The sequence below is a fragment of the Castor canadensis genome, chromosome 10, assembly GCF_047511655.1.
Source record: "Castor canadensis chromosome 10, mCasCan1.hap1v2, whole genome shotgun sequence".
Lineage (NCBI taxonomy): Eukaryota > Metazoa > Chordata > Mammalia > Rodentia > Castoridae > Castor > Castor canadensis.
In genome coordinates this window covers 136,261,629-136,280,497 of record NC_133395.1, presented here as the reverse complement: position 1 = coordinate 136,280,497, position 18,869 = coordinate 136,261,629, and the positions used below count along the sequence as shown (strand labels likewise).

At 42.8% G+C, this 18,869-nt stretch overlaps 1 protein-coding gene across 1 annotated transcript in view; it reads right to left on the bottom strand.

Moving 5' to 3' along the window:
• Positions 1-18,661, bottom strand: part of Itpr1 (inositol 1,4,5-trisphosphate receptor type 1) — a 318,227-nt gene extending 299,566 nt beyond the window's left edge. The window contains exons 1-2 of the mRNA XM_020184001.2: positions 18,484-18,661; positions 17,593-17,667 (exon numbers count right to left, since the gene is read on the bottom strand). The gene's annotated coding sequence lies outside the window, so the exon portion shown is untranslated. The remainder of the gene's footprint in view (positions 1-17,592; positions 17,668-18,483) is intronic.
• Between the last annotated feature and the right edge of the window lie 208 nt (positions 18,662-18,869).

Sequence of the window (18,869 nt, the reverse complement as noted above, 5' to 3'; positions counted from 1 at the left end):
TGCTCAGAGGGGGAAAATGTCATCCAGAGTTAGCTTAGCTTAATTTTCCAAAGTGCCTTACTTAAAAGTTAAATTTAAATAGGAGTTTGACAGGCAGGCAATTCCATGAGCCAAATAAGGACATATGTAACAACATTTTTTCCCCATGTATTATTTAATTTCAGGATCGTCCAACCACAATAACATTTGTTTCTAACAAAACCATGCCTCAATCAGATTCTACAAGTTGAGGACCCTAGATAATAAACAGCAACTATGAAGACTTGAGGGAAACGAGCCAAGAACTCTGCAGTGATTAAGGAGTTGGAAAGTCTGACTTATGAAACATTAACATATTCAATTTGCCTCAGGCAATGTTAAGTGAGAAGGAAACACCTGGTATAAAGCTCGGTCTGTCAAAGCCATAGAGCCTGGCCAAGGTACCAAAGCAACAAAATGATATTAATAAAAGGAAACCTGGTAACAAATACCACAAAGCCCTCGTGGCCTTTTAAAAATTCAGCAACTGTACACACTTCACCCAATTGCTACTTAAATGTCTTTCCTTCACTAAGAAACACTTCCAGAGGGAGAGAGGTCCTTGGCTAGCACCTGGCCCAAACCCTTCAGTATTGGGGTAAGAAGAAGATTTTCTGGCCAGGGACACACAGTTAGAGACAGACTGAGAAAATGCTCCAAAGTTCCAGGAAATCTCTACACAGCCCAGAAACCATTAAGCACACACACACGCACACACACACACATACACACAAGTATCAACAAAAATATTGAAATGATTCATAAAAACAGCTTTTGTCAGGGCCATAAATATTGAGGAGTGGGAGCCAATTGGAAAAAGCAAAACTGACATTTAAAAAACAAACTGAGTTATGTGGGAAGACTGAGAGCTGGGGTGGACTGCAACTAATTGCCCAATGTTTCCTCAGGCACCTGCTGTGTGGATGCCACCTCCAAACCCAGGCCCTTTAAACACCTTTTCCCATCTACTTCTTCAGTTTCCTCTCCCAGAGATCACTTTCCCCACAAGACCATGTGACAAAGCATTCTCTACGCTACAACTGTTCTCTGGGTGCCAAGTTTTCTCTTAGGAAGAGGTAGGCACAAAGATCTGCAGGCAACTTTAGCAAATGCTCTCCTCCCTGAACAGGAATGCCAGTTGCACAAAGCAGCTCAGTTTCTAGCTGTGAGAAGCTTCAGAGAAAAGCTAATTCTGCCCAGCCCCCTAAAAAATGACCAAGACCCTGCACAAGAGATAAAGGCCATTTCATCTGAGCAACTGAGAACACAGAATAAATTCTCCAAGGAAAGACCCCACGTCTCTAGACACACAAATAGACAGACAAGTACTGCTCTTTGGGACTGTGTCGATCACTGTGTCATTTCTTCCTAAAGATGTTACACCTAAAGGCAAACCAGTGTTTTAAACAACATCCACAAAGCCAGGATGGATGGAAACACAAGGGGCATTACAATTTCCTTCATGAGCTCATATGTAAAAGCTTTATCTTTAAGGCTAGAAAGTCAGTGTACTCCTGGGGCTGATTTCTTTTTTTTTTTCAATACTGGGGCTGAAATTCAGAATTTTGTGTATGCTAGGCAAGTACTCTGCCACTGAGCTACACTCCCCAGCCTGTTTGTGGTACATTTTAAATGACAAAAGCAGGCCATCATGTACAGTGATTGCACACAAATTTTTTCTGGTGGTGGGGAATGAACCCAGGACTCTGCACATCCTAGGCAGGTACTCTATCACCGATCTGCATCCCTAGTCTTGGGACCAATGACTGGAAAATGATTTCTGTTTGAAAGTTGGATCAAACCAAATTTGTGTCTACACACACTGGTCTCACACACACACTAAAGAGTTGTCAAACACAGGAGAGTAGGTGTGTTCATAGGCAAGAGGAACAGGTCCTTGTCTAGGGTGACTGACACTCTCCTTTCAGGCTTGCCCTTCAATGGACATTCAACCCCAATGGAGACCAGGCCAGGAAACAGAATTGTGACTGTTGTCTTTTGAAACTGCATCTTCACCTTAGTACCTTACTGAAAGGTTCCAGGCCCTTAATGTGAAACAGGAGATACAATCCAGTGATCTAGAATCAAAAAGCATGAAACAACCAATGGTGCCTACAACTGATAATTGCAATAGATATCTGGACACTACATTTCTACAGCAAGATTCTGCATTACTTCCATTTCTGAGCCTAACATTGTCCTAACTAGCCCACCACTGTGCTAATAAGGGTTTTATAGATATTCCTTTACTGAGCCCTCATGACCACTCATTCCCATTTTATTGTTCAGGAAACTGAGGTACAGAGAGGTCAAGATGTTGAAGTCACAGACAATTAGCAAAGCAGGAAAGTCAGAGTTATATCTACCCAGGTCTAGCTGAGTCTTAAGTGGAGCTTTTCATAAAAAGTAACCCCTGGGCCACAGGCTAAACTCTTAACCATTCTTATTCTCTCTTGTATTGTATGGAAAACCAATTTTCTTCTTTATGTTCAATTCTATTTCCTAATTCTTCTACCTTAACCATGTAACATTTTATAAGTCAGGAAAAAAATTAAACATCTTCCTTCTCACCAATATGCTTATTAAGTAGACAAGACAACTGAACAAGTAACCTTTAGCCACATTTTACATTTTCCCCCTGAAAACAGAGGCTAATACACTCACCACAGTTAATGATCCTTGACTGGGCAAACGGCCAGGGGTCCCAATCAAAAGACAACCAAAAAAGGGTACAAGGACAGAGCATTCCTCAGGAGAATCAGGCAGTAATCCCCCCCCACAAAGGACCAGGAAGATGGCTTCCAGGTCTGGCTAGAAACCTCTAGAGGGGTCCCCTGGTCTACCTTTAATGGGAAGGAAGAGAGGCCCTGGAGAAATTATCAGTGATGTCCTGAAAGGATAAACAGAGGCAGGAAAGTAGAGCGAACAGGCCTCTGGGGCCTGAGGGGAAGAGGTGGGAAGTCCTGTGAGCCATGGGCCTTGGGAGTAATCTTGTTGAAGACTTCCTGTTGTTCAGAAGCAGGGTGGGAGAGCGCCTCCTTATCTGATTGGGGACCATTTGTGCCTGCAAGCTTCTAGCAGCTGCACTTAGGGGCCCTGGTGTCACTTACACAATGGCTGGGCTCACTATGAGAAAAACAGAGTGCCTGCAAACTATCATGGAGCTGCATAACTATGGGACTTCCAACACTACAAGGACACCCAGGGCTCTGGGCTAACAAGCTTTGTCTGATGCACAAGACATCAGCCTCAGAGAGCCTCAGAGCTCCCCTTGGCTCTTTGTGCAGGAGCAATTACCATTAGCCCACCACTGCCTCCCAGCCTGTGTAAAACAGTGGCAATAACACTCACTTCAAGGGGCTGTTGTCAGAACAGACGAGATGATGCAAGAAAATTGCCCTGCGCAGAAGCCAGCACACTGGCATTGCTTGCTCCTTTTGTTTCTTAGTCTTGTAAGACAGGGTCTCACTATGTAGTCTCAACTGGCCTCGAACTCCTGATTCTCTTGCCTCAGCCTCCTAAGTACTGGGACTACAGCTATGCTCCACCACACCTGGCTACTTCTATTTTTATTATTCTTCAGTAAAAGATAAAGCAGAATTCTAAAAGATTCTAGGGTTTCAAACTTCAAACTTCATAAAGGAAAGGATCCTTTGTATAAATGCCAGCTGGGTATTGTAATAGATGGTTTCTCGTATGACTCGTGATGATGTATCTTACTGTAAGGGAAGATAATTATCTTCCCTAATTGCCCTGGTGGGAAAAAGGTGAACAATGCAGAATTTTACTCAACTCCCAACCAGAACACACTGGTCTTTCAAAATACACAGAATCACAGAATAAATTTTGGAAGGAACCCTGTACAGTACATAATGCTATCTCTCGCCCAGTGGTGGAATCTCGCCACACCGCCTCAGCCTTGCTAGAAAAATTACTTCCATCCCCTCCCTGCCCCCACAAGAGGACAGCCCTCTCCCAGAACTTTTGCTACTCATTTGTCCTTTGAAGCATCAAAGGACTCTAAATCTGTTTTCGCCATCAAGCTTCTCCACCTTAAGACTTTGCTTCTTTTCACAAAGACCTGCCCATCCTCCCCTCATTCCTGACCCAGTCTGGCCTCAAAAGCACCCCTCACACATGGCAGGGAAGAGATGAGGCTCCAGATTCAAAGGGCTTGCATCAAACCCCAGCTGGGCCACTTACTCACCAAAGAACTTCAAGCAAGTTGCAGAATTTCTCTCAGTCTCACTTTTCCCAGCTGTACACTGACACTCTGAGCAAAGTTCCTTCTATGAAGCAGGCCTGCCATCCAGTTGGGCCATTACCATGAGACCACAGCTGTCATTCCCTGCCACCCCTCAGCAGGGCAAAGCACCTGTTAAACAGGATTTTTCCGGAGAGGCTGGACCAAGGCAAAGGAAGGTAGATTACTGCCCCTGGGAAGTCCAACTGCAAATGGAGGCTGCAGCAGCAGACAGTGGGACGGAGTCTCACACCTGAGCTCTCCACTGACCCTCCTCCCTGATCAATGTGTAAAGAGAGGGGACATTTCATTCTGTTCTTAAGGAGCAAGCAAGTAAAAGCACAGGTTTTGACAGATCTCCCTGGAGAGCAAACGCCCGAGGTGGTGCTGCTCGGTATCTGTGCTGCTGTGCTTTTCTACTCCTAGCTGGATTTTCTCTTGCACTCTGCTGGCTCTCTCTGGGCACCTCCACGTAAGGAAGATTCCCCAGTCTGTATCTCACGGCCAACTGCTACTTGCATTTTGCTCCTGGATGCCTACAGCATCTCCATGAGCTGAAAAGAATTCACCTGCCTGTCCAACCCATTCCACGTCCATGCCCACATCTCAGTACCACCAGTCTGGTGACACCTGCCGTCTCCCTTTTCTACCCTCATGCCTACCTAGCCCTTGTACTAAGCAGAGTTGCCCTTCAGATCTCAACTCAGTTACCATTTCCAGCAGGAAATCTTAGCAGAGCCTCTTGGTTAAGGACAAACCCTGTTTTTACAACTCTTACAAACCCTCTGCCCCATGGAGCTCTCCTTCCCAGTCTTCAGCCCAGTTACAAGTTCACATTTATTTGTGTGATTCCTGTCTCACACCCTCATGGAGCACATGAAGCAATCTATACATCCTTTTGGTGACCTGTTTTGTACACAATTGTATTCTCAACACCTATGCCTAGCATGAAGCAGGTGCTCAGTAAATATCTGTCAACTAAAATACAACACTGAACATCAAACTGAGTTTAAGCTTTAATATATCATTGAACCCTTCAATTCTTTTTAACCCCACATCACCTCCACCCAAGTTTCAGTCAGCATCATTTCTTAGCTGGACTCTATAAAGCCTTCCTATTCATCTCGCTGAACCCATCTGAACCCATTCTGTACACAACAGCTAGCGTGCCTTTTAGAAAACACCCATCAGATCATGTCATTCCTCTGCTTAAAAGCTTCCAAAATCTCTTCAGGCTCTTCATGATCTAGCCTATGTCATCTCTCTATATACTCCCTTTCACCCTCAATACTCCAGCCACAATGAACATTTTCCAGGCTTACCAACACATTGCCTGCCTCTCTACCCCTGGGGGCCTTTGCACATGCTACCCCTGCTGCCTCCTCACCACTTGTAGCTAATTTCCACTTTCCTTTATAGCCCCAGTTTAATGTCATCACCTCTAGGAAGCCCTGACTTCCCAAACCTGGGTTGTATGTCTCCAACACACTTTTCTATATAGCACACTAGTCACCCAACCTGAACCCACTGCCCAGTCTTACCATTCTTTCTCATCTGTTTGCTTACTGACTCATCTTCTCCATTCACTAAACCCAGGAGGGCAAGAACCAGCCTTGTCTTCTTCCCTGCTGTATCCAATGCCTGGGTCAGTGCCCAGAACACAGCAAGCAGTCAAATTCATATTCACTGTCACTACAGTGCTGATCTATCAACAGCCTGAATGACTTGACACTATTTAGGTGATTATTTTCTAAAATGAATTCAATCCAAGTCTAGAAACTTATGCTGAGAATGTATGTGTATGAATTCCTGCTTCATTGATTACCTGCTATAATTTACGTTTATAGCTCCTCTAAACCTCAACTCCCTTATATGTAAAAAATGGAGGAGAGCAATCCTTCACATCTCTCAGTGTAACTATGAGGAATAAACCAAATAATCAACAAAGTGTTCAATACAATACCTGGCTCTCACTAAGTGCTCAGTTTCTGTGTTTTGAACAAGTCTGAAACAAAAATCTTTACTTTCTTCCCTTCAAAGTTTTCACTCACCTTTGACCTAACTTGTGATTCCTCCACTTGAAATACATGTCTTATTTGGCTGACACTGCTAGAAATACATTTGAAGAAACACAGACTCTGAAAAGTTTAATTCTCCTGTAAGCCATGGGGATGCTAATAGTGGGACAGTCAATCTGACACTCTACTCCTTCCTCTTCCAATATCAAACCAGATCTCCAGCTGGGAAGGGGGAATGGTGGGATCTCTTCAAAGGGATGATAACTCAATTATTTAGAACCTCTCCCCTCTCCTACTTTGGTGTTAAAACAGGTCAAAGCACAGCATCACTGAAAAGAACTATGTTCTTTTAATTTTAACTAGCTAAAGATGGGTTTAGAATTTTTTAGCAGCTTTAATTAAGGGAGAAAACTCACTTATTGTAATTTTTCCCATCTATTATTTCTCTTGCACACAAAATAAAACCATTATATTCCTTTTAAAAAAAAATTAACTTTCGCCTACACACAATTCAGAATTTAAAAGTTAGGAACCCTGAAACTGAGACTAAATCAGAACATTTTCATTAACCAAGAACTTACCTAAAGTTTCATTTTTCACAAAATTCCCAAGGGTGGACAGACAAGGAGGAAATCAGAAGCTGAGTACAAACCGTGAATGGACCTCAAAACCATCAACTTGCAGAATTTCACCAAGAATGGAACTCCTCCATTGTTTAATTAAGATGAAGACACCTGACCACTGAAATTAACAGTTTGACTTTAATGGGGGATGAGGAGTCCTACAGACAGCCTGACCTTAAATAAAGCCCTCTGAAGCATGGAGACAGGTATTAAGGATCCCCCTGCATGTCTGCAGCCCAATGTACCATTCATTTCTGATGAGCAAGATTCTCATGGGTGTTTTACAAGCAATTACCTTCACAGTGAAAAATCTTATATGTATCAGCCCAGAGACGTACAAAATACTCCCCAGAGGTCTGAATTGTAATCATTTTTCCTTCTCAATACACCCTGGCTGGTGTATTATTAACAGTCTCCACCTTGATTCCTGTAACACCAGTTGTGACAGAGCAAGAGCAATAAAGCCTCATGACAATCTTATTTTGATGGTAGGACACAACTTTTTCTGAGGCCCAAAAGCTAGAAAAGAACCGAGTAGGGATAAGAGAGTAACCGCTACCTGTTACTCTGAGAGCTGGAAGGTGCATTTAAAGCTGCTATTCTCAGACATGGAAAGGAACCTATACTTGATAATTTTTAATGACCCCTCCTCCTGCAGAACTCTAGGGCTGCTTGGTATAATCTTGCTCATTGGAAAAACAAGAGCCAGTAGCTTCCAAGTTCTCAGTGATCCTGTGCATTTCAGGAGAGCTTTAGCCGGGAAGCAATTCTGTTTTTGCAAAAACAGCTCAAGTGCATCCCTGTGCATTCATTTCTGAACAGAAAGATCTGATACAATATTCAGACTTAGGGACATTCAGTTGCATCCTGCCAACAAATCCTTCAACTTCTCCCTCTTAAATGTTCATGTCAGACTCAACACTTCAAATTATCCACTGGTCCCAAAAGTCAGTGGCTCTCAACCGGGTTCTAAGTTCCTTTCAGGAAAACTTCCAGGGCAAAACTATTTCCAAATGACACTGAGGCACTGTTTGGCTTTTGCACTCAATCCCTCATACATGTACAGTGGAGTTTTCCAGGAGCTACAATACATGTTGGCTGAAGGCAGACAGACACAGACATATCTGATGTGAATCTTCCATTATAGCAGACCTTAAAGTGTTTTGCAAAAATGTAAAAAAATGCCACTTGTCTTAATAACTTTTTTTGTTTTGGAAAATATACTAATTTTTCACAAAAAGTAAGTTACTATGTTAACATGTAATTTTTAACATCTTTTCTATATCAATTGTCTTAGTGCTATTTCTAATATGATAAATATACAAAAATATAACTCATGTGGACAGAAGTTGTTTTTTTGCGGGGGAGGATACTATAGCTTTTAAGCATGTAAAGAGCTCTTGAAATCCAAAAATTACAAAAAAAAAAAAATTGCTATTAATTTTTCTTTGAGATTTGCTCTGGCATTTCCTGTGTGCTTAGGACTCACAAAGAAGTCACCAATTCAGAAAGTTTCAACTCTGAGTAGGACCCTGTATGATAATTTCGGAAACTGCCGTAGTAAATCTGAAGTTCAGAGCAACTCTCTAGCTTACAAATTGCTTGTTTTATCACACTGTATAGATACACTGAACACAAAATGCAAACCACAGAAGAGAACTGCCAGGGCTCTGGAGAGCGGACCCCACCACATGAAACTTTAATCCTACATTTTGTTCAACATATTCATTGATACCTACTAAGTGCCACCACTATGGCAGGTGCAGGGGATATAAGACAAAACCAGACAAGCTCCCCATCCTCATGATTGCCACAGTATTCTAGTGAAGGCAAACTGGAAGTAAAAAAAACATTATAAAACAAACAAGGAATAAGTAAATCCAGTGAATTAAAACCAGGCTGCGGGTGTGGCTCAGTGGTAGAACAACTGCCTAGCGTGCACAGGCCCTGGGTTCAATACCTAGTAACTCAAAAAAGGGTGTGTGGGGGTGGTTAAAACTGGGTGATACGATTGAGTGACAATTTAATTTTAGCTGGTCAGAAAAACAAAGATGAGACATTTAGGCTAAGACCTGAAAGTTAAGACAGAAGCAGTCATGCAAAAAAAAAAAAGAAAGAAAGAAAAAACAGGTGGAAGAACATTCTGGGCAGAGCAAGCAGCTAGTACAAAGGCCCTATGGCATCAGACCTTGGCAAGCTCAGGAACCAGAAAGTTGGCCACAAAGTCTGCAGCTGTAATGGTGAAAAGAGGAAGGTACGAGGTAAGGCAGTAGAGGAGGGAAGCCTGAGCTGGACACTTCACAGAAACATTTGCCTTTCCTTTTTCCTTTCTTCCCCTCCTCCAGTGCTGGGAGTAAACCCAGGGCTTTGCATGTGCTTTACCACAGCTACATCCCAGCCCCACATTTGCCTTTTATTCTAAGTATGATGGGACATTAGTAACCTTGGTCCAGTTACTCTTCTGGCCCACAACTAAGACTCTGTAAAATGGAGGTAACAATGGGCATCCCTCAGAAAGTGATATTGAGGATTAAATGCGAAAGAAAGCAACATGCATACTTAGCACAGAGGAAGTGAGATAGAGAAAATGCTCCTGGTCATTCTTATTATTCTACTAATCTCCTGTGTTTTCTATTCTCATAAGCTACTCTCTCCAAACTTCTTAGGGCTTACAAGCACTTCCCCTACCAACTAGCAAGTGCAAATGATAAACCAGTTTGGCTGAAAGGACACATTTACCTCCTGCATAACGGGTCTCCTCTCTGTTCCTAATACAACCAGAGGCACCAAGCACAGCACTCTCTGCATCTACCCTTCATGCACCAAGCTTTGTCACCTGGCGGAAAGCACAATGCGCTTGGACAGTCATTCTCCTGCTGAAAAACACAGCAAATGACAATTCATCAGCTCTCCCTATTCTTTCTTGGATAGCCATACTCTCCAGCTCTAAAAAAAAAAAACACAGGGTCCTTGCCAAAGTACTTTAGCATGGGTTTTATTATTGCTTGCTTTAAAAATAATAAAATAAAAAAGGTTCCTCTAAAGTTAGATAGCAAAGAGAGGGGCTTAGGTATAAGAAATAAAAGAACCTGGAAATCCACAAGGCCATTAGGTAGTTGGTCCCTCATAACTACAGCCAAGGACCTATACAAAAAGGCGTCACCTCACTTTTAGGTCAAACATCTGCCATTGGGGCAAGTTAACAATGGGCAGAGCCAGGAAAACCATGCAGTCTTTCACAGGGAAAATAAAAGTATGCCCAGAAGAAGGAAAAGTTGCTGGCATTTGACCAATCTCCTGGCAAGAGGCCAAGGAAACTCCTTGCAAAGGAGCACAAGTTTCCCTCACATGTCCTCGCCTAAGCACATATACGGTAATGTTGTAAACACAGGGTAGAGAAAACCCAACACGTTTATGGCTGACTCTTCCAAGAGGGAGAAAAAAGATTTTCTTTCTAATAGCCTGTGTTTCTGTTCCTGGGCCCTCTCAAGGTTAATTTCAGAACTTCCTTTGAGCAAAAATGCTTGACAGCATCATCTGTACTGTGAAAGGAAGAGGAGCAGCACAATGTTTGTGAGCTGGACACAATGCCACCCTCTCCCCACCATACACAATCACACACAGCCCCCTTCTTGTCTTCTTGTCCGGTTAGCACTAATTAGACTACCCTCAGAAATCCAGCCAGTCCCCATCACCACATCATTTATACTACTGTAAAAAGCGCTTTTCTCAGAGCATAGGAAATCATACCCTGCTTTCGTTTTCAGCCAGTCCCAAAGGAAGTCACCAACTCAGAAGTTTCAACTCTAAGCAGGGCCCTTTACAACAATCTCAGAAATAGAAATCGTCATTGTAAATCTGAAGTTCAGAGCAACTCTCTGGTTTAAATGTTGCTCATTATACACACACATCTTCTTCCCTCTATACAAATACTCATGCCTAATAGTCTGTTCTTCAAACAGGTACATCTTGTAGAAGAAGTTATTCCTCAAAAAACATGCCAATACTGACATCTGCTCTTAGGTCTCCTCAAAACCAATATAAGAGAAGCCAAACAAAAGCTACAAATTGGCTAGTCAGAGAAATTGAGACTTGTTGGTAAAAAGCATTTAGTTAAAATTCCTCACTTTATAGGTAGAAAAACTGACTGATGGAGGCCACACAGTGGATTAGTAGCCAAAGCTACACCACAGGGCTTCAAACGCCAAGGTCAGTGCTTCTGGGAAGTGGGAAGAAGGTATTTGTTTTATTAGAAAGCTGAAGTCCACTCAGGCTGAGGGACATCCCTTTGCCCCCACAGCCTGTACCACAAAGAGCCAGCAAAATCAAGTTGGGTCAACATCCTCAGAGAGGTAAGTCTTACCAAGTCTGGGAAATTGACTCTAGAATGGTTTTTTGACTTTGGCACTGCTGACACTGCACCTTCATTCTTTGTTGTAGGAGCTTTTCCCCATGCACTGTAGTACATGAAGCAGCACGCTCCCTCACCCCTCACAGATGTGACACAAAAATGTCTCCTGACAATGCCTAATGTGCGCTGGAGGGCCAAATCACCCCCTGGTTGAGAACCACTACTCTTGGGACACAGATGCTTGTTTTTTTTTTTTTTAAATCTCTAAGACCTTTTGCAAGCATTTACCATTATACAAGTTGGCAGCAATGACCTGAAACAGGTATTTTTATACCTCATCTACAAAAGAGGAAACAGATGCACAGATGTTCCATGTTTTGTCGGTACTAGAGAAGCAGTCAACGTTGGGTGCCTGGGAGTCCCCATTCTGTGGTCAGCAGGACAACGCCAGCTCCACCTGCCAGCAGCTTTGTTTCACTACCTGATTCTTCAACTCACTTTAATTAACACTAATAATTCCCCAAGCGACATGTCTTTCTAGATTGCTGTACTGAGTAACATCTCAAAAAGCCATCAAAAAGAACAGTTTAATACATTTCCACATGGTCTGCGAGCCACTCTCCACACGGAAAGAGCTTTTCAAAGCAATATGCCAATTCAAAAAATACTTAATCGGCAGAGAGGTATAAAAACTTAGATTCTTCTGAGAAACAGCCTGCAGTCTCCAAAGACAAATAGAATGTGTACATGAATTACTTCAGTCAACAAATACTGTGTGAGCACTTCCTATGTGCTAGGTACTCTTGTGGTTAAAAAAAAAAAAAAAAGGTCCATGAGGAAAACAGAGATCAAATGTCATTTGGAGTTTCAAATGACAGATTTTCAAGAATCAGGAAAAGCTGCTCAGAGGGGGAACCATTTGGGCTGGATCCTAAGGAATAGAAAGTTTTGGCAAACAGAACATAGAGAGGGTGGGGAAGAACACAGCAAGCAGACATGAAAATACACAAAGGAAGTAAGTGAATATCCCTAGGACTAGGTGTTGTATCATGTGCCCAGGATACTTAATAATCTGTTTTTGGAAAACAAAATCACTTCTCAGATAAAGCATGTCCCTGAAATGCAAATGAACACCAAGGAACTAGGAAGCTAGTGGTATTTTTCTAATGAGTAACATTACACCAAGTAGCACAGAAGTTCTGATAATAGATCCTAAAACATTATAAAACATCAATTCCTCAAAGTATCTGACAATAGCTACAGTTTTTTGTTTGTATTTGTGATTGTTACAACCCTTGTATGCTCTCCAGGTAGCTTTCAGTCTCTTTCTACCTCTACCTGGTCAAAAAAAAAAAAAAAAGCACCCTTAAATATAAGCGTGAATTTCCCATTTTTTGTCAGACAGAATCCTGCCAGAGCTGCTTACTCTGGTGTTCGTGGTTTAGCCTACCTTTCTACTTAACTGAAAATGAACCCACTGTTGGGGGAAGTACAAAAGTTAGCTTCAACAGGTGAGAGCAAGCCACGAAGAAACAAAGGAACTATAAAAAGACCAGTACAGAAAAAGCATCCTCCAGGACAGATCTTCCATGCACTAATGTATACGTTCACCTGGGGATCGTGCTAAAATGTAAGTTCTGATCTGATTCAGTGCACCTGGGGTGGGCCCCAAACATCCACAATTACTAACTAGTTGACATGTAAAGCCAAAAATGCTGGTCTGGAGCCCACACATGGGGTAGCAAAGATGTAAAATAAGTTTCTCAAACTTTTGACACAACCCATAGCAAAAGAAATACTGAACTTACAACCCACTGTTCACTATAAGCCTATGTCAGAGAGAAAGAGAATCACTGGTGTTGAGCTGCTCCTTCCCCAAGGATGCTGGAGCACACAGCAGTTGTCCTCTTCCTGTAATACCCTTAAGTGAGACTGGACTGGACGGATGGCAGCCAGCAAGACACAGAAGCTGGTGGATTACCAATACGTTTTGGAATCTTCTGAGCAAACCAAATGTAGGTTTTACTCTTCCCCAAGAAGATTCCTTTCCTACTTTAGTGACTTTCAATCCCAGCTAAGTCCTGGGATGAGCCAGACAGTCTAGAAATCTGGATTAGCCCACCTAGTGAGTTCCCACCTGGCAGATGACCTCGCCAGCCTTGGTCTATTCAGAAAGGAGGATCAAGTTCACTCACACCAAAAATCACACTAGGGATTCTATCAGAGTTTAGAAATCCTCTCAGAAATCACTGCCAACCCTATACTACTGGTTCCCAACCCCCCTCCCGCCTCAACTCCTGGCACTCTTTCTCAGCTATAGCTGCCTTAACTTCTTGCCCTGCCTCCAACCTCCCACCTGCTCCTACCTTAGGGTAGGAGCACTCTCTGCTCTGGGCTTTTGGAAGATCCCTTTTCCCAGATACCTACACAGCTAATCTGATTCACCATCTTCAGACCTCTACTCAATTGTCACCACAGTAAAAAGCATTCCCTAGATTCCCAATCCCAACCTAAGTATTCCCTTACCACCCCTCCTTCTTTGTTCATTTGTTATTGGGGGAAAGACATATTTGCATTTTTTTAAGAAAGAAAAACAACACGAAATGCATCACTTTAAGTATTACAATTCTGTGGAACATTCACATTGTTTTCAACCATCACCATCATCTATTTCCAGAAATATTTCATTTTTCCAAACTGAAATTCTGTAGCCACTAAAGAAACTCCCCCCTTCCCTTAACCCGGAAACCACCATTCTATATTCTGCCTCTATGAATTTGACTACTCTAGGTAACTTATGTAAGCAGAAATCCTACAACATGTTCTTCTGTGTCTAGCTTATCACACTTAATATAATGTTTTCAAGGTTCATCCACATTGTAGCATGTGTCAGAATTTCCTTCCTTTTTTAAAGCTGCATAATATTTCACTGCAAGCATAGACAACACTTTGTTTATCCATCCATCCATCGACAGACACTTGAGTTGTTTTTACCTTTTGGCTATTGTGAATATGTATGTTTTGAATACAAGTATACAAGTAACTACTCAAGTCTCTGATTTCAATTCTTTGAGGCATACACCTATAAGTGGATGCATCAGCTCCTATGGTAATTGTTTAATTTTTTGAAGAACCACACTACTGCTCTCCACAGCAGCTATACCACTTTGCATTCCCACAGGGTTCCAATTTCTCTACATTCTTGCCAACACTTGTTATTTTCTGTTCCCCCTTACCCTGCTTTATTTTTTCCACCATACTTATTACCTGTCATACTTGCTTATTTAAATTGGCCGCCTCCCCCAACTAAGATTCAAGCCTCTCAAGAACAGTCAATGTTGTATCCTAAGCACCAAGAACACACTTGGCACATTGAATAAACAACAAAACATCAGAATCACAACTTGAACAAACACTAGAGGCTGTTAAGTATATTTATCACACCAAATGCCTTCAACTATGTCCCATTTAGGGACTCTCCAAGTTTAATAGGTGATGGTTTCAGTAGTCTATTCAGCTCATCCTGAGTAGTAATCATCTCAGATCCACACACATTATGACAACTGGAAGGAGTCATGAAAGTTATGTCTGACTTCCAAGTCTAATTGCATTCATCAAAAGAACCACACAAAAATTTGAACAGCAAAAATGAACTAAAAATAATCACATGTACTTCTAGTTAGTAGAAATTCTGCAAATGCAATGTGTTTTATTTTAAAAGATCAAACCAACAGCAAACAAGATGGGACACTGGCCTTGAGTATACTCCTTAATTAGACATATCCAAGGACAGCTTGACCTAGAAACCTAACTCCAGGCCTACTTTTATTTCAGCTGTTTTTTCTGCTGTTCATATTTGGTGTTTGTTTTTTCATCTTTTTTTTTTTTTTTAAGAGCTGCTTGTGAAAAAAATCAGACAGAATTTCCATGAGATCACCGTTAGCTAAAAAACCATGTGAGGATTTTTTTTTTCTTGAATAGGTTGTATACCACTTGGGTTAGGGTCAGAGTCAGTCTCTCCCCTACTCCTCCTCCAGTCTTTCTCAGCTGAAAATACTTTGTGGAAAATGACAACAGATCTTTCTCATGGAGTTAATACATTTCTTCTCTTCTAAGCAACCAGTCCATTTCTCTTCAAGAAAAGATGCCAGTTCCCTCCAAAAGGAAACTACTTTGTTTGAATGGATACCACTGTCAACCCCAAGTGACAATGTGGAGGCCAGAGTGATTCATTTGGAACACAAAGAACTTTCCCTGACTGATAAGAAAGAGAAATCTTGATAAGATTTTCTATTCTGATTTAAATTAGTCAAAAAGCAGACTGAACTTTTAACACACACACACACACACACACACACACACACTCACATGTACACATAAACCCACCTGAAAGAAACAAACAAAAAAGAAATTTGGCTGGAGGAGTGACTCAAGTGACAAGAGTGCCTGCCTAGCAAGCATGAGGTCCTGAGTTCAAGCCCCAGTTCCACCAAAAAAAACAAAACAAAGAAGAAATGGTCTGCCCAACCAGCCACCAGGCAAACAGGTACATGAGAAGCTATCAATACTTCACAGATCAGATGCACTGCAATTCAAACTCTCAAATTATTCAGATGGAGAACTGCCTGACCCTTTTAACCTGCTCACATACTTTGATGTAGATGATCAAGATCTGCTTCAGGTATGAGATGCACCTAACACTAGATGTAGATAACACTACTGTGGTTTTCTCTGGTTTTGTTTCTTTCTTACTGTCCTGATTTCAGGCTTTCAACATAGAGCTTTCCAAAGGAACACTGCCTGAAATATCCACATTTTTATCCCTGTCTGCGGTTGTATCATTGCTTTCTTACATCATGGTTAAGTATAGTTATCTCACCATTGGTAGCACATAAGCAAGAGTTATTTCATCAATAGCAATACAATTATCAGTTTTTCTAGCTTTGCTCTCTCTCCTCCCCTCCACTCCCTCAAAAACTTAGGTACATTTGTGGGATGCAATACAGCTCTACAGCCTGGGGTATACCTTGCTTCCAAGTGATTTCACCCTCTGCCCCTCAGTTTCTTCACAGGTACCTGGCTTAGAGGGGTTTTGTGAAATGTATCAACATCCAAGCCATGGTTCTAGGTCCTCAGGTTTCCTAACTCCTCTACCAGCCTGACAAGGACTTAATGTGCCAGTCTTATTATTTTTAGCCACCAGGTAAAGAAGAATCAGTGGAGCAGTTTCTCCTTATCTGCACCTTCATGTAAAGTAAGGAACTGTACCCAATCTTTGGCCCTGTGAGAACCCACATAACCATTAGTCAACCAAAGAATTCCCAAGAAACAACCAGACCTTACAGATCCAAATGCTTCTCACCCCACCAGTACTCCTGAGGATCTTATCAACAGGAAACAAAAGCACTATACCACCATAATGAAGTGTCTGGCTTTTATTCTCTAATTAGAAAAGCCCCAAGATTGTAGCCCAGGGAACAGCTAAATATTTAGAATGCTAAAGAACTTACTAAGAACAGCTGCCCACTTCTACCCCACCCCCTTTGCCCAGTTGTTTACTCTGTTCCTGACCATTTCAGAAGAAAAAACTTTTGAGCAAATCTGCAAAAATGGGGACGTACTGCCCCCATGGAGACCTACCTCTCTAGAAGTGCAGTCTGACCATTTTTGGGGAAAAAAAAATAGGAGCTGTTGTGTTTACAGATAAATGCTACCCTCAGCTAATACAAGAGGACAGGCACCAAAACAATAGGAGCACATCAGACTCCTTCACTTTCAGGTGGCTTCAGTCGAGGCCTGGATGCTACTCTCTTATGTTTTGAGAACTAACTTCCCTTTTAAAGTTCTAATCCTTTCAACTTGCCAGCAACCACTTTCATTTCTCGCAATCCAACCTACTCTGATTAAGCACACGTTCACAGGAAGAAAAAACAAAGTGACTGTTTTTGAAAGAGACAGGCATTTAATTTTTGCTTCCATATCTTACCTATCTTGGTAGATGAAAGTCACTGCATCCTTCAGAATTTAAATCATCAGCATACTTCTCAGGCCACCAATGGGCCGCCCCTTTATAGCTCCTTTTAAAATGGCTTCCCCTCCCCCTCTATAAACCTTCCGATTACTTCAATTCTGAAATGCCATCAAAAGTGTTTGTCCAGGCTGTGCACTAGATTTCTACTCCCTAAAACTCTCTACTAAAGGCAACAATAAATTTTGAATATTGGGCCATGGAGTTTCCTTTTCTTTCTTACTCCACCTCCAGGGCTGCAAAGAGAGGACTTAAAGTAGACATAGGACGAAAACTGATCATTGACTGCAGCACACAGGCTTCACACTCACCTGACCCAGGTCAGGCACTCGGATACCAAAGCACGCCCAGCCAGGGATGCGAATCGTGCTCCTCTTAGTCAGCTCCTAAATATGTAGAAAAGAAAGACTGAATATGAGCCCATGCCGGGGTCTCTAACAGACACACTCCTAATTCCAGGTTTCTACTTTCTTTAACCTCCTTCTTTGCAGAGACCTCTCCACCCCCACTCCAAACTTAGTAGGCAAATTGGTGGAATCACTTGGAAGACAACAGGTAACTACGTTTATTTCCAGTGCCTAACTGGCAAGTGGGACCAGGCACGCACAAACTTCGAACTTGCTGGAGGCTGGAACTAAGGGAAGTGTTAGACAGATCCCAAAGCACTTGTTTCCCGGCGCAGAGGCCAAGTATCCGAAACCCGCATCCTCATTGGGTGTGAGCTTCGTCCACACTTCTCTCACCGCTCCCCCGGTTTTCTTCCGTTTTTTAAAACCCTCCCCACAGGGGCCCCCACGCATGCATTATTCTTCCAACCATGCAGCGCGAAAAACGGCTACATTTTTAGAAAAACTGTTTCCTTGGGCAGACTCACATAAGACACCCCCTCAACCCCTCCCCTCTAAAACAACTATTTCCTGCAGCTGCTCCAACAGTTTCCAACTTGGGGGAATGCCATTCCAGTGCAGAATGGGGAGTCTTCAAAGCCAGTTACGGGAGTCGGTGACATTTGGGTTTTTTTTTTTTTTCTTTAATCTAAAATGAGATCTCCCCTCCAAAACTGCTAGCAGTAAAAGAACTCCCCAATACATGCCAAGTGCATGCAAATCCACCAAGAACTCCCAGAGAGCGGGGCCAAAACTTCTGCGCCCGGGAGGGCGAGTGCCAACTCCCCGCGCCCTCTGCCCGGCCCCATCCGCTACCTTGGTACCCGGGGAGCCGCGCCGGGTTAGGGGAGCAGGACGAGGAGAGAGGTTAGCAGCCGCTGGGTAATCCCATGTCCGCGAAGAGGGAGCTCGTTCCGTTAGGATGGAAGCGGAACACCCACACCTCCTCTCGGCGTGCGCTTTCTCTCTCTCCACCCCCCTGCCTCCTCCTCCTCCTCCACCACCACCACCTCCTCCTCCTCTCCTCCCACCCCAGCAGGCTTGAGGAAACGCTTCAGCAGAACATCCACATGGTTACTGCACTTTGAAGCAGCTCCCGGCGGCTTATATAGGCCGGGTAGCTCCCTGGGCAATGTAGTCCGAGTCCCAGGTCGTGCCGGCGCCTGGGGCTGCTGGGCGGGACTACAAGTCCCAGAATCCCC